Raw genomic sequence first — 12,799 nt, forward strand, 5'->3', positions numbered from 1 at the left:
AATCTTAGACCTTATGTGATTGCTCATATATACGGAGTAAGAGAGTTTATGAATTTGTGAGCAGAGAATTGTATTCCAAATCTACATGATGTGTTTAAAACAACAGGAACTGTCACTTGTATATTCTACATATCAGTAAATGTTTACATATCATTTTTTTTCTTATTTAGGCTATCTGCTCTAAAAAGCAATTTCTGTCACAAATCTTAATTGCATCAAAAACGTAATCTCTGTGTTTGCTCATATTTGCAATAATTTTATTCATGATTTGTGTGATGTGTTTTAAAACTCAGTATTTTTCCTTGTGTATGTGATCTAAGATTTTCTCGTGGTTTCAAGAGCACATTTAATGGAGTGCTAATAGGGGGCTGTTGCATTTGTCACAACCGTTTTGCACCAGTGTTTCAAAAAAAATAAAACATTAAGAATACACCCATTAGCACACATCTTATGTTTAGTACATATTTACCAATTAAGAGTAACATAGGTAGACTTAAAAAAAGGCACAGTGGTGCTAGGCTTTGGGTTGGTAGGGAATATTGGAGTTTGCTTCTCGTTAGGAATTAGCAAAATTTTCCTCGAACTTCCGATGGGTCTGCAAAATTGGCTGAAGAAAACTTTCCCCAGCCAATCAGAGAGAACTAGAGGGTTTGAAAGGGAAGACTTGTCCCCATTTCACCTCTAGTGCCAGGAATCGCACACAGGATTGCCAGGGCTGCATGAATGAATGCAGCCCAGAGAATCCACTGCGATCCCAGGGCACTAGAGGAAAGCTTTCCTCAGCCAATCAGAGAGCACTAGAGGTTTTGAATGGGGAGACTTGTCCCCATTTACCCTCTAGTTTCGGGCATCACACACTATGCTGATCAATGAATCATGATCAGCATAGTCCGCAATTTTTTTTTTTTTTTTCTTTTAAATTCGATCTCGTTTGGCGAATTTACACCGGCACTTCTTACTTACAATTCCTGTAAGCGAGAATGGCCTAATTCGTCACAATATTGAGTTTTAAAAACTCGCTCGCTCATTCCTTTTTATACCAGATGATTGTCCTGCAACTTATTAAGTATTCAGAGTTTTTGGTTGTACAGGCCTTTTATTAAATGTAATGCATTCTGATAATTCATTCATGTTACCTTGAAAAAAAAAACATTTGTTTTGTCATTTGTTACATATGTCAGCACTACTTAAAACTGGGCAAGAACGTTTTGCCCTTGGGCACCTCATGCATATGATGGATAGGAGAGAGAATTAAGCACCCTCTGACCCTGCTGTTACTCTACTGTGCTTCTGATCCAGGACCACTGAGTCTTTACATTGTTATGCAGTTACCCTCATTCCTGGGTTTTGCCAAGAGCTCTACTGATTGGGTGGGGCACTTAAAGGTATCAGTCAGAGTTCAACTAATAAATAAATACGCTAGTGCCAAAACCCTGTGCTGTCCTGCTACTCCATCTCCATCGTTTTCTGTGATTCATAACCTATATATTAATATTAGAGCTTAATGTAAGCCCAGCGCCTTTGTACTGTGATTTTTGTGTTCTTCTGTCCTACTTGCTACTTTTTTGATTACTGATTTGAGCTTGATCCCTGACCATGTATTTTTTGCAGCCTGCTTTGACCCTTTGCTTATTCCAGACTTTTACGTTTTCTGACGTTTTGGTACCTTGTTTTACAGTTTCTATATGAAAATGTATTATATCTAATGAGAAAGAAGTTTGGCCCGCAACTTTGTCTAATTTTTAATTTTGGCCCTCTGTGTATTTAGGTTTGACACCCCTGCATTAACCACAGTGCAATGACTATAACATTCAGCATGAAAAACATGTTACAGTTGTAAACAAAGTAATTTTCTTTTCAGAAAATCTTATCAGTAAATTTGTAATAGAGAACAACTCTTCACAACAGTACTGAAGCTATAACTTGCAAATGTTCCATACTAACTAGGTGAGAAAGAGAAATAAACCATAAAAAGGGGTAACAATCAACCATAGCAATACAGCATAATTACATTGATTCACAAATAGTTAAGAGTAAGTGTGTCTAGAAGCCCAAAGTTAAACATACAATTATGGACCCCCTGGGCCACTTACACAGCAAGGAGGTGCAAACCCTAAATTTATACCTACCTGTCACAAAACTAAAAATGTCATACTACACTACCCTGTCCCCTTCCGTACTTTGAACCCTAATTTCTCTGGAAAGGGGAGATGTACAAAACCAAAAATGTAGATGCAAGTGGGGGACATCTGTGTTAAACATCCCCTAAAATTTCATTGTTAGGCCATCGTCAGAACATAAAGAACTCTGCCCATCAAAAAAAATCAGCTGTTCCACATTGCTAGAGGCTTCTAGCACCTGAACCCCAATTTCTCTGAAATAGGGGGTACAGGTGAACAAAATTAGAGGTGCAAGTGGGGGACACCTGTGGCTAACATCCCCTAAAATTTCATTGGCTAAGGCATTATCAGAACATAAAAAACTTTGCACATCAAAAAAATCTACCCGGTTACACATTGCTGGAGGCTTTTAACGCCAGGGTGGATTTTTTTCGATGGACACAGTTCTTTATCTTCTGACAATGCCATAATGATGAAATTTTAGGGGGTGTTAGCCACAGGTGTCCCCCACTTACACCTTTAATTTTGTTCACCTGTACCCTCTCATTCCAGAGAAACTGGGGAGCAAGTGCTAGATGCCTTCAGCAATGTGAAAAAAGGGTAAATTATTTCGATGACCAGTCTAGTTTTGTGAATGGTAGGTATAAATTTAGGGTTTGCACCTCCTTGCTGTGTAAGTGCTTTAATGTTAAATTTCGTGCTTCTAGACACTTTTACTTTTAAAACAGCAACCCTGATGTTCAATTTTCACTAGTTTTCATATTTTATGAAAAGTTGTTAATGGAGAAGAATATTGGGGTACTGTTAGCTAAGAGGGTCCCCTGTGTACCCTGAAAATTCAGGTTGGTACAACATACTGTTTAGGAGATATGGAGATTTGTACTGGGAGAGATTTAAGGCTTCAGTACATGACATGCAGCATTCATACACAAACACAGCTGTCAAACTTTCCTGACGATGATGTAATTGTACACTCCTATTTGTACACGCCCCTGGTAGATTTTTTTAACGGGTAGATTTATGTGTTAGGACACAGGAGCTATAATTGTTTGTTGGATAAAACGTTTAGCAAAGTTAAAATTGTTCCCAGACCCCAAATGGGTCTCCTGTATGAAAGCAATGTCAGCTCCCTGTCTTTTAGGCTCTTGTAGGTGAAGCTTACTCTTCCCATACAAATTCAGACCATTAACATTTAAGGTACTACAATATTTTATCTTATTCAGAGCCATTGGGAAATTTCAAAGAAGGCCGTAGCGACTGGAAGAGGTCCAGGCATACACATAAGATATGTGTGCCCCACTTTCTATCTACCCATCTAGTCAGACACAGGTCATGGGAAAGGGTAAGGGAGGGGGAAAAGAGCAAGAGGACAGAGAAAACAAACAATACAAAACAACAAAGGCAAAATAAGTACCAAAGAAATCTGAAAATATTTCTCAGAATGGGTCCCCCTGCACGGCCACAGACAAGCTAATGGGAATACCCAGCAGCAGTCAAAAAAAACTGCCAAATAAAGGGGATCCAGTGGGGAACATGTTCGGACCCGCTGAATATTTCAGTGCAAACTGACACATTTGCTCCCAGCCTGCTGTCTGGAATGCTGAACCTAATCGAACTTAATCATTTCTGTGGATTGCCAAGGAGAAAACAAAGTTTAAACAAGTTCTTTGCTTCCTGAAATTTGACATCACAATTTCGACAGGATAATGAGAAAAGCGTTTAAAAACAAGCACTGCCTGAGGAGTGAGATCGTTTTACAGAGGCATCCACCTGGCTACTGACTGGCTAGGGTTGAGGGAACAAGCACTGACCTTAATCAAACCCCCTCCACTCGTGGTCCAGCCACACCGAGGACAGTCCTGTTTCTTTTGGGTCCCCCTTATAGGCCAAGCAGCCATACTTTTGTTTCCCCTATAGTTATTGCATTGTTGACACAATAGGCCTGATTTATTAACGCTTTCCAGGATAAGAGAAGATAGGTTTTCGCATGATCGGTTCATCGCAAAACTACAAATTAAGGTGAGCGGTGGAATGGGGCCATGGGAAGAGTAAGTTCCTCACTTTTGTTCAGGGTGTCCAAAAGTTGCAGTGTGAAACCCAAGGGTCCCAAATTAGTTAAAAGATATTAGGGGTGTCTTTGATAATGCTTGTAAGCTTTAAACAAGCAGGTTAATATGTTTAAGTGGAGAAGTGATCTGTTCCATCTGCAATAAAATCCTGCCTGGTTGTAGTTTCTAATTACACACCTATAGTTCCACTTCAACCTATTTTGATAAACAACAATTGTCAGTCATGATACGTCAGTTATCAGTGGCACAATTCCCACAGTCTAAATGCTGGAACAGGTTCATTTGGGGCTCAGAGTTCTGGGGTCAAAGGATGTAGATGTGGAGAATCCCAATTTCAGCAGTGCACAACAATGTTGGTTTGTATTTCAATAGTTTTTATTGAGATTGTTTTACACAAAACGAAAAGACAAATAACGCATGGACCTAAATCAAGCATATAAAAACCAAATACAGGAAATAATTACAGTGCAAATGTCCAGAGTGAAGCAAAACCAAAACAATGTTGGATTGATTGACTTTTGCCAAGAAACTGAGGCTTCCTCTCAATTTTGTGCCTCTATTCTTGGACACATATGAAGCATAGGGAAGAGGGGAAGAAGGATGTTAGTCCAGAAGAACAGGAGATAGGGGAGAAGGCTTTTCCAGTTGATAACCGCTTTTTCCAATAAATAGCTTTATGTGACTGCTAATTGAACTCTCTAAATAGAAAATAGGTAACAGGATGCTGCAGCTCGGAGGCTTACACTGTAAACACTTGTTTTTGCAGACATTGATGTGACACCTCTTTGTTACTAATTATTTATACTTAATTACATTGTGCCATTATATTCCTATAGAAGGAGGTCCTTGATGAATATTAAGGTTTGAGCTCACTGACTTTTCCACAAGCTTGAAGATTAATAAGCAATGAGATCAATACTTTTTTTTTTTTTTCAATAAACAACTTCAGAGTGCAGGCACTTTTATGTAGGACACTTATAAAAACACTGAAATGTGGAAACAGTAATGTAATGAAATCACTGTACTCAAAGTACAGGGACTAAAGATACCAGTTTCATAACATTGCTTGTTGGATCAACATTTAGACCCATCAATGACTAACCTAAAAATATTTTCATATACATATGACAGTTGCATCATATGAACTGTTGGACTAATAGCTGTTTTTTTTTTCAATTAATCATGAACACATCAGAATACAAAATCCACACATTTCTAAACTTTAAATACTTTGTTAGTCAGGCAGCTATTAAATATTTTCTAAACATAGTGTGCATCTCTGCAAAAAAAAAAAAAAAAAAAATATGGCAAGTGAATTGCCAGCTTTTCCAATATTACTACATCAATCCCACATATTTTTCATAGGTTTTTCTAATTTTGGTGTACATTTCATAGAACTATGGTGAAAAGTATACCTAAACATGATGTGGTATTTCCTAAACATACACAAAGCTAAAAAAAAGAAATATATTTTTCTGTTTTTTCCTATTAGGTATTTAACCACCTGGGCGTTTCACTGATGTCTAGATTTCTGTACCAAAAGCGGTACACTGTTTTTCATGAAATTTTTTTTTTAAATTGTAGACCTGTAACTTACAGAAATATGTCCGAATAAGGGTCTAGTAGATGTCATGAATTTAAAAAAACGTTTGAAACACAATCATGTAAAAAAAAAAATAATTTACTTTTAATATATTAAATAAAAAACACAAAAATCAGCTTAACCACCTAGCCGTTAAGCCCGACCTTCGAGATTGTCACTGCACTCGCCGGGAGAAGACAGAAGAGGACAGACGTCTCCGGAGGAGCTGCGGGGACCGGGTAAGTATATTCTTTCAATTGTAATCCGATTGTCATACAATGTATGACAATCAGATTGCAATATAATGTTTGTTTACCCACCTGAGAAAAGTTCGGGTTTAACACTTTTTCCAAGTGTTTTTACCCCGAACCAAGGTTGGGTTTAACGGCCGGGTGGTTAAGGAGAAGAACCAACGTTTTTTGAAAACCTAATAGGAAGGCATAATTTCTCAATTCCTAAACTTGCAGCTGTAAGGAATGTGACTACGTTTAGAAAACTACAACAGGATGTAGGATTCTTGTATGGCATTCTTATTGTGTGTTACTTCCCCCACCTCCTAGATTGTAAGCTCTTCTGGGCAGGGTCCTCTCCTCCTCCTGTGTCACCGTCTGTATCTGTCTGTCATTTGCAACCCCTGTTTAATGTACAGCGCTGCCTAATATGTTGGCGCTATATAAATCCAGTTTAATAAAATTATTAATAATAATATTAATATGGCATTGCACTTACAGAATATAGTAGTCACAGAAGTCACTTGTGCGTGGTTAAGAGAAGTGCTTTTTAGATTGAAAGGGTGGGTTCTAAATGACCTGGATGATGTCACCTGACTTGTTATCTGTAATCCTGAGTGAGATCAATAATGTTACACAATTGTGTGGACCCTGTATCAAAGAAGGTAGATGTGGTCTTCATTGAAGCATTCCTAATCTTGTCATGGGACATCCCTGAAAGGTGGATCCATAATTTACTATGTGACTTTTTAAAGTTACAAATCTCAGATAATAAGAATTTTTTGGAGAATCAAAATAGCCTATGAATTGTAACCCTGCCATCCCCAGTATTTACAAACATTAGCCTAATTATGCTAATTAAATATTGGTAAATAGGTTGTCCTATGTCCTGATGCCCAACCTGTAGTTCTGGGGTTTCATGCTTTGGCAATTACTGTGCTAAGTCCATACTGAGGCCTGTATGCAGCCCATTGGTAATGTCAGGAGCCACAGATAAGGCCCCCTATATCAGTGGTCGCCATCCTTTTCGGACCATTAAATTTACCGGCTCAGGGCCGTGCATGTGCAGGGAGCCGGATGTCAAGAGACTTCTGCATTCCATATGGGGGACATGATCCGCTTCTCTGGTTGGTGGGTCCCCCCAGCGGGGTCCTTCTCCTGACCAGTGCCACAGCCGCGGACCACCAAAATTTTCAAGAGGACCACTAGCGGTCCCCGCACCAAAGGTTGGTGATTGCTGCCCTGTATCATGATAGTTGACCACTAATAGGATGCTGTCTTATATTCCTCTGATGTTAATTATATGATTGTAATACTGTATCTTAACCATAAGGTAGTGCCAAAAGAATGTAGACATATTCATGGCATTTGCTGCAATAAGCTTTCAATACATATTAGCAAACTGAATCTAATGAGGTCCATTCTTCCTGGTTAGGACTGGTACTTATTTGCATGGTCCTTCAGTTAAGAGCCAATCTTTAAACCGGCGAGTCCCTCAATAAGCTGCCAGGGAAGAGCAGGTAAAACCGTGTTTTGTGCTGGCAGCCCAGCAGGTGTCTTACTGGCTCTGACATACAATTTAGTGTATGGTCCCTTCTGTTAGATGGGGCTTCACTGCTGCTATTGAAAATATTTTAGGTGTTAGGGTGCCAGTTTGTGCTAGGTTGGTGGTAGGATTTGAGAACTGTAGTTTACAATAGCCTGGTTCTCTCTGTTATTCATCACTTACATTCTCTATTTGGATCACTACTGTAGCACTCAGGTGCTAAGAAAGATACTGCACATTTCTTTTATTCTGTGTAGTGGAACTGCCAATTACCAGATGGTCACTTGTCAGACTAAACTGTGACAGTTGCAACTTATTCTGTATATTTTCCCAGTTTGTATATCTGTTATTGGGGAATTTTATTCTAGGTTTGAAGGTTGTGTCTTATAAAACATTACAAAACATTTTTCCATGTTGGTAATTAGTATATGGAAATAGGAAAGAAAAGGTGTCTTTTACTGGCAAACTAGGTATTATAAAACTTTTAAAAGAACCTTTTTTTAAACAATGCATAAAATATATAATTGTGATTCTATCAATATTGACAGGACGATAAGTGATATAACACCCCGTAGAGAATTAGAGTATAAATGCACAATAAATCAAACAAACAAGTGCTTCCTATAGGTTTTCAAACACCAAAATTTGAACTGAGCATATCAATAAATTATGTTCAGTATATAGTTACTGTCTCAATCCCGACGTGTTAGAAATTACATGCAGGTATGTTTGAATAGTTTTGCATGTGTATACCTAGTCCCAGTAAGACAGTATGTACATTTGTGAACAGGGAATTTTATTTCACATTTGGGTGGTAAAATTATACCTATATATGTATTCATATAATTCCAGTAAGAGCATTTGTAAGTGGGGAATTCAATTTCTAATTTGGATGATGTTCTAAAATACAATTGTAATGTATTGTATTGTTATATGTTCTGTCATATGCAAAGATTTGACAGCATGTTGTACCTGTGTTAGAAGACATCTGAAGAAGATTTGGAACTGTGCTGCAGCTGATTTGCAGAATGGTGCCATTTTTCTGCTAAGTCCTTATAGCCTTTTTGCTCTCAGATTCCAGTGCCTGTTGTAGCGTTTAGCTGGGCTAATCTGTGCTCGAGTGTTTCTTGTGTTACTTACTGTTGCTGACCATTACCTGTTCCTGACCCATCAATAATATGCAGCCTTGAACGACCTTTGCCTGCGACCCTGTCTCTGCTTGGGCCTACTCCCTCTGTACCTCATTTGTGGACTGATCATCTGTGTATGAGTTTGGCTTTGTACTCTGGATTTGACTTCTATTTTTTTACTGCCTAATCTGTGGGCTCCTGGTCCACTGCCAGCCCATCCCCAGACAGCATAATTTGCGTATTAGGTCCTGGAGGCAGTCAAGTGCTTGGAGATGCAATCAGTCTCCTGAGGCTGAGCGTGGGCTTACTAAAGGTGAAGACTGCAACGTTAGATTAGGGGACTGGCATCTGCTGAGTACTGGTGCTGACCTGGGCCTTACAACCTATTTGCTGTAAACTACAAGGAGGGTGTTGAAGTCATCTGCGATTACACCCTGGGTCATATTGATGTCAGGTATTTCACAGGCTGGTGGCATCAAGCACCTCTAGTGCATGTTCTGCGTGTACTGAGCCTGGTCCATTTTGCACCATCCACTCTTCTATTTGGATGTTTACTTCTGAAATTGAAGGTATCCAACCTAAGCTTGTCCTCATGGCCAAATATATGACTGTATATGCTAGCTGTGGCAAGGCCTGGCCACAGCAGCCTAAAAAGAATTAAAAGGGATAGGGATACCAGAGAGTTGTTTAAACAACAAACACAAATCCTCCCATGTACAAAACAATGTTCCTGAAAAGACAGAAGACAGAAGCATTTCTTCCCAATTGACTTTAACCCAAACATGGAGATGTCAGGACATATTCCAGTAACACTTGTTCCCACCCAAATTTCATGAATTCCTCAGTTCTTGATATACAAATCTGTCTTTTTTTTTCTTTAGTAAGAAATAATAACATTAAAGAATACAAAGCAGTGACCAAGTAATACTGGAACTTTCATGTCTTATCAAGAATGGTATGATAACTAAGACTTTGTGGCTGTGGTTGTGCAAGCAATTTCACTTGGACATCTTTTACAATGAACAATATACAGTATTTACTATTTAGTGTTCCGCCAGTATGCAATATTGACTCAAAATAAAGAAATCTCAATCAATGTTCAGCTATCAGTTAAACATCACCCAACTAAACATATTTTGGCCTTGTTTTATCAAGCAAGGTCCATTGACCTTAATCAAGGCTGTGTCACATTTGGGGCCAAATTTCACATACAAAGCAAAATGGAGACAAAAAAACATGCAGCAGATAAAAAAATATGTATTTGTGGAAATGTAATCCAACTGTATTACCTTTTCTGCAATATTACTACAGTTTAAATAAATGTAGATTGTCCATAAAAAAAAAAATTACACATAATGGAAATGTGCTTGGAGCTCAATCCAAAATGAATATTTTAGCTTTTGGTAGATATTGAACAAAATTAACTTTTTAAGTGCTAAGCACTTCTGTGACCAATATGTAAAAAACCTATAGGACATATTGCAATCTATATATTGTGATCCATTGCGGTAAAGTACATGCTAGTGCAACACACCATGTTCATGTGAGTTTGCTGAGGGGTTGTGCCATACAGAATTGACTGATGGATTAGTCAGGACTAGGCAAAAGGAGTTTATGGTAAAAACAGAACTGGCAATTCCAAACCATGGATTTGACAACCCTTTGATGTTGAATAAAATTCTGTTGTTTGTTTTTTATTTTTATAAGTGCAACACCCTTTTTAAAAAAAAAAAAAAAAAAAGGGTGCAGCACTACTCCTCAATGAATGGGAGCGCAAAGGCTCTTGAGTGCTCCTTCTTAGGTAAGCGCAGAATAAGCCTTTTCGTGCAAAGAGAAAAAATTGCTGATCGCACGCATGCACAGTGAGATCGACAAGTTTTTTTTCCATCCTACTTCACCTGATCCCACACCTGGGTCCGGTGGCGTAGGAAGAAGAACTAGGAAGAAAAGGAGAAGATGGCGCTGCCTGGAGCGCCGGCTCGTGGACAGATGCCGGGACGGCGCGGGACCCGATGCAAGACACCTCCAGATGGATCAGACTGCCCTGCGGGATTGAAGGTGGCTGTATTTTGTTTTGCACTTTTCAGTTTAATTTCTCTTTAGGGCTTGATTGTTACAATAATCAAGACCTGCACCTTTTTTATTTTAAAAAGGGTGTCACACTTAAAAAAAAAAAAACAAAAAACAAAAAAAAAAAACATTTTTTATTCTTTAGAAGGGTTGTCTAGCCTTCTATGTAAAGTAACAATGTCAAGTTTAAGTCCGCTTTCAGTCCAAATGAGAAGCCATAGGACCTCGTACTGTGACCACCACCTTAGAACTGATCTGACAAATCATCTCCAGGTGTAAGGACCATTCGATGTGGACCCAGTCTGGTCTGCACCACTTGTGACTTACCAATGCTAAGGACGTACACCAAAAAAATTCTGTATTGTGATTCTCCTCAATTTAAAGGAAATGATTCACCTCTTTAAGGGCTGCTGGACTCTTGGATCTTCCAGGATGGTTGACATGCTACAGTCATATCAGAATGTAACCTACTAAGTGTTCAGCTTTACTGGGACATATCACCCAAAGGCCCAGTATGATAAGAAGGATCTAAACTTGCCCCTTGTTCCAGCAACTTTAAATCCATTATAGAGGAGCCCCGCATCTGCCATGAGCCTATGTCCCCATGGAATAAGCGGGAGAGCTGATACTGAAGGTGCCTTGCTGAAGCCTGATAAGGTTAGAAACCAGCCACCTCAGGCAGCCAAACTTATTCTGAATTCTCAATGACATAAAACAATTGGCCTCCAGCAGTAGAATACAAATATCATTGCATAGTATTAGTCAGACTACATCTGGAATACGCAGTCCAGTTTTGGGCACCAGTTCACAAAAAGGACATTGTGGAATTGGAGAGAGTGCAGAGAAGGACAACTAAACTAATAAAAGGAATGGAGGAGCTCAGCTATGAGGAGAGATTAGCTGAACTGAATCTATTCTCCCTTAAGAAGAGACAATAAAGGGGGGGATATGATCACCCTGTGTAAATATTTAAATGTTCCACATGAAAAACCCTCTTCCCCATTATTCACTTTGAGATCATTACAAAGAACAAGAGGGCACTTTGCATCTGGAGGAAAAGAAGTTTAGGCTAGGATAAGGAAGGGATTCTTCACTGTAAGGTCTGTGAAAATGTGAAATCAACTCCCTCAGGAAGTAGTTTCAACAAATACTACAGATTGCTTTAAGAAAAAGCTGAATGTTTTTCTACACGTACAGAATATAACTGGGTATTAAGGCTTTAAAGTAAAAATAAATAAAATGAGTGACTGTTGATTCAGGTAACATCTGATTGCCTCATAGAATCAGTAAGGATTTTTTCCCCTGTTGAAGCAAATTGTACCAGGGTTTTTTTGCCTTCCTCTGGACCAACTATGTCTTATGGGGTTTACTATCTGTTTTTTTTTTCCTAGTGGTTTAACTTCATGGACTTATGTCTTTTTTCAACCTAACCAACTATGTAACTATGTAACATTGAGTGGTTCTGGGTGGCTATGTAAAACACTCCCAAAAAAGATCAGGGTCAGCAAAAGATGGGCAAAAAAAAAACGCAGACACCAAAGGTGGAATCGTTTCAAAATATATATATATATATATATATATATATATATATATATATATATATGTGTGTGTGTGTGTGTATACCTTCCTCCTTGAAACTTTATGGGGGTTTGTTTGACCAACCTTTTCATACACTAAGAATCCTCCTCCTGAAGGTGGCGCTGTAATTCCACAAGTAATGGATGCTACTACATCATTAATAGTGTCTGGAGATGGAGGATAGAGAAAACAACCTTTAAAATCAGTTATGAAATTTGAGTTAAGAAATGACAATTGTTCATCTCACTTTGTTGTTTTATTTATCATCCAGCAGAATGTCATTCAGTTACAGTTTGTATATTTTAAGGTTTACATTTACAATTGTATATTCATGTTCATATAGATATGTTGTTTTTGTTCTGTGTCGAATAGGGAATATACCCAAATTCTTGGCAATTGTAAATCTGCAGCTATAGTAAGTGTAGAAGCAGCCTTTGCAGTCATAATGGAGCTGCTGTGATATGAGAGGTGGCC

Source organism: Pyxicephalus adspersus, chromosome 9 (assembly GCF_032062135.1).
Source record: "Pyxicephalus adspersus chromosome 9, UCB_Pads_2.0, whole genome shotgun sequence".
Classification (NCBI taxonomy): domain Eukaryota; kingdom Metazoa; phylum Chordata; class Amphibia; order Anura; family Pyxicephalidae; genus Pyxicephalus; species Pyxicephalus adspersus.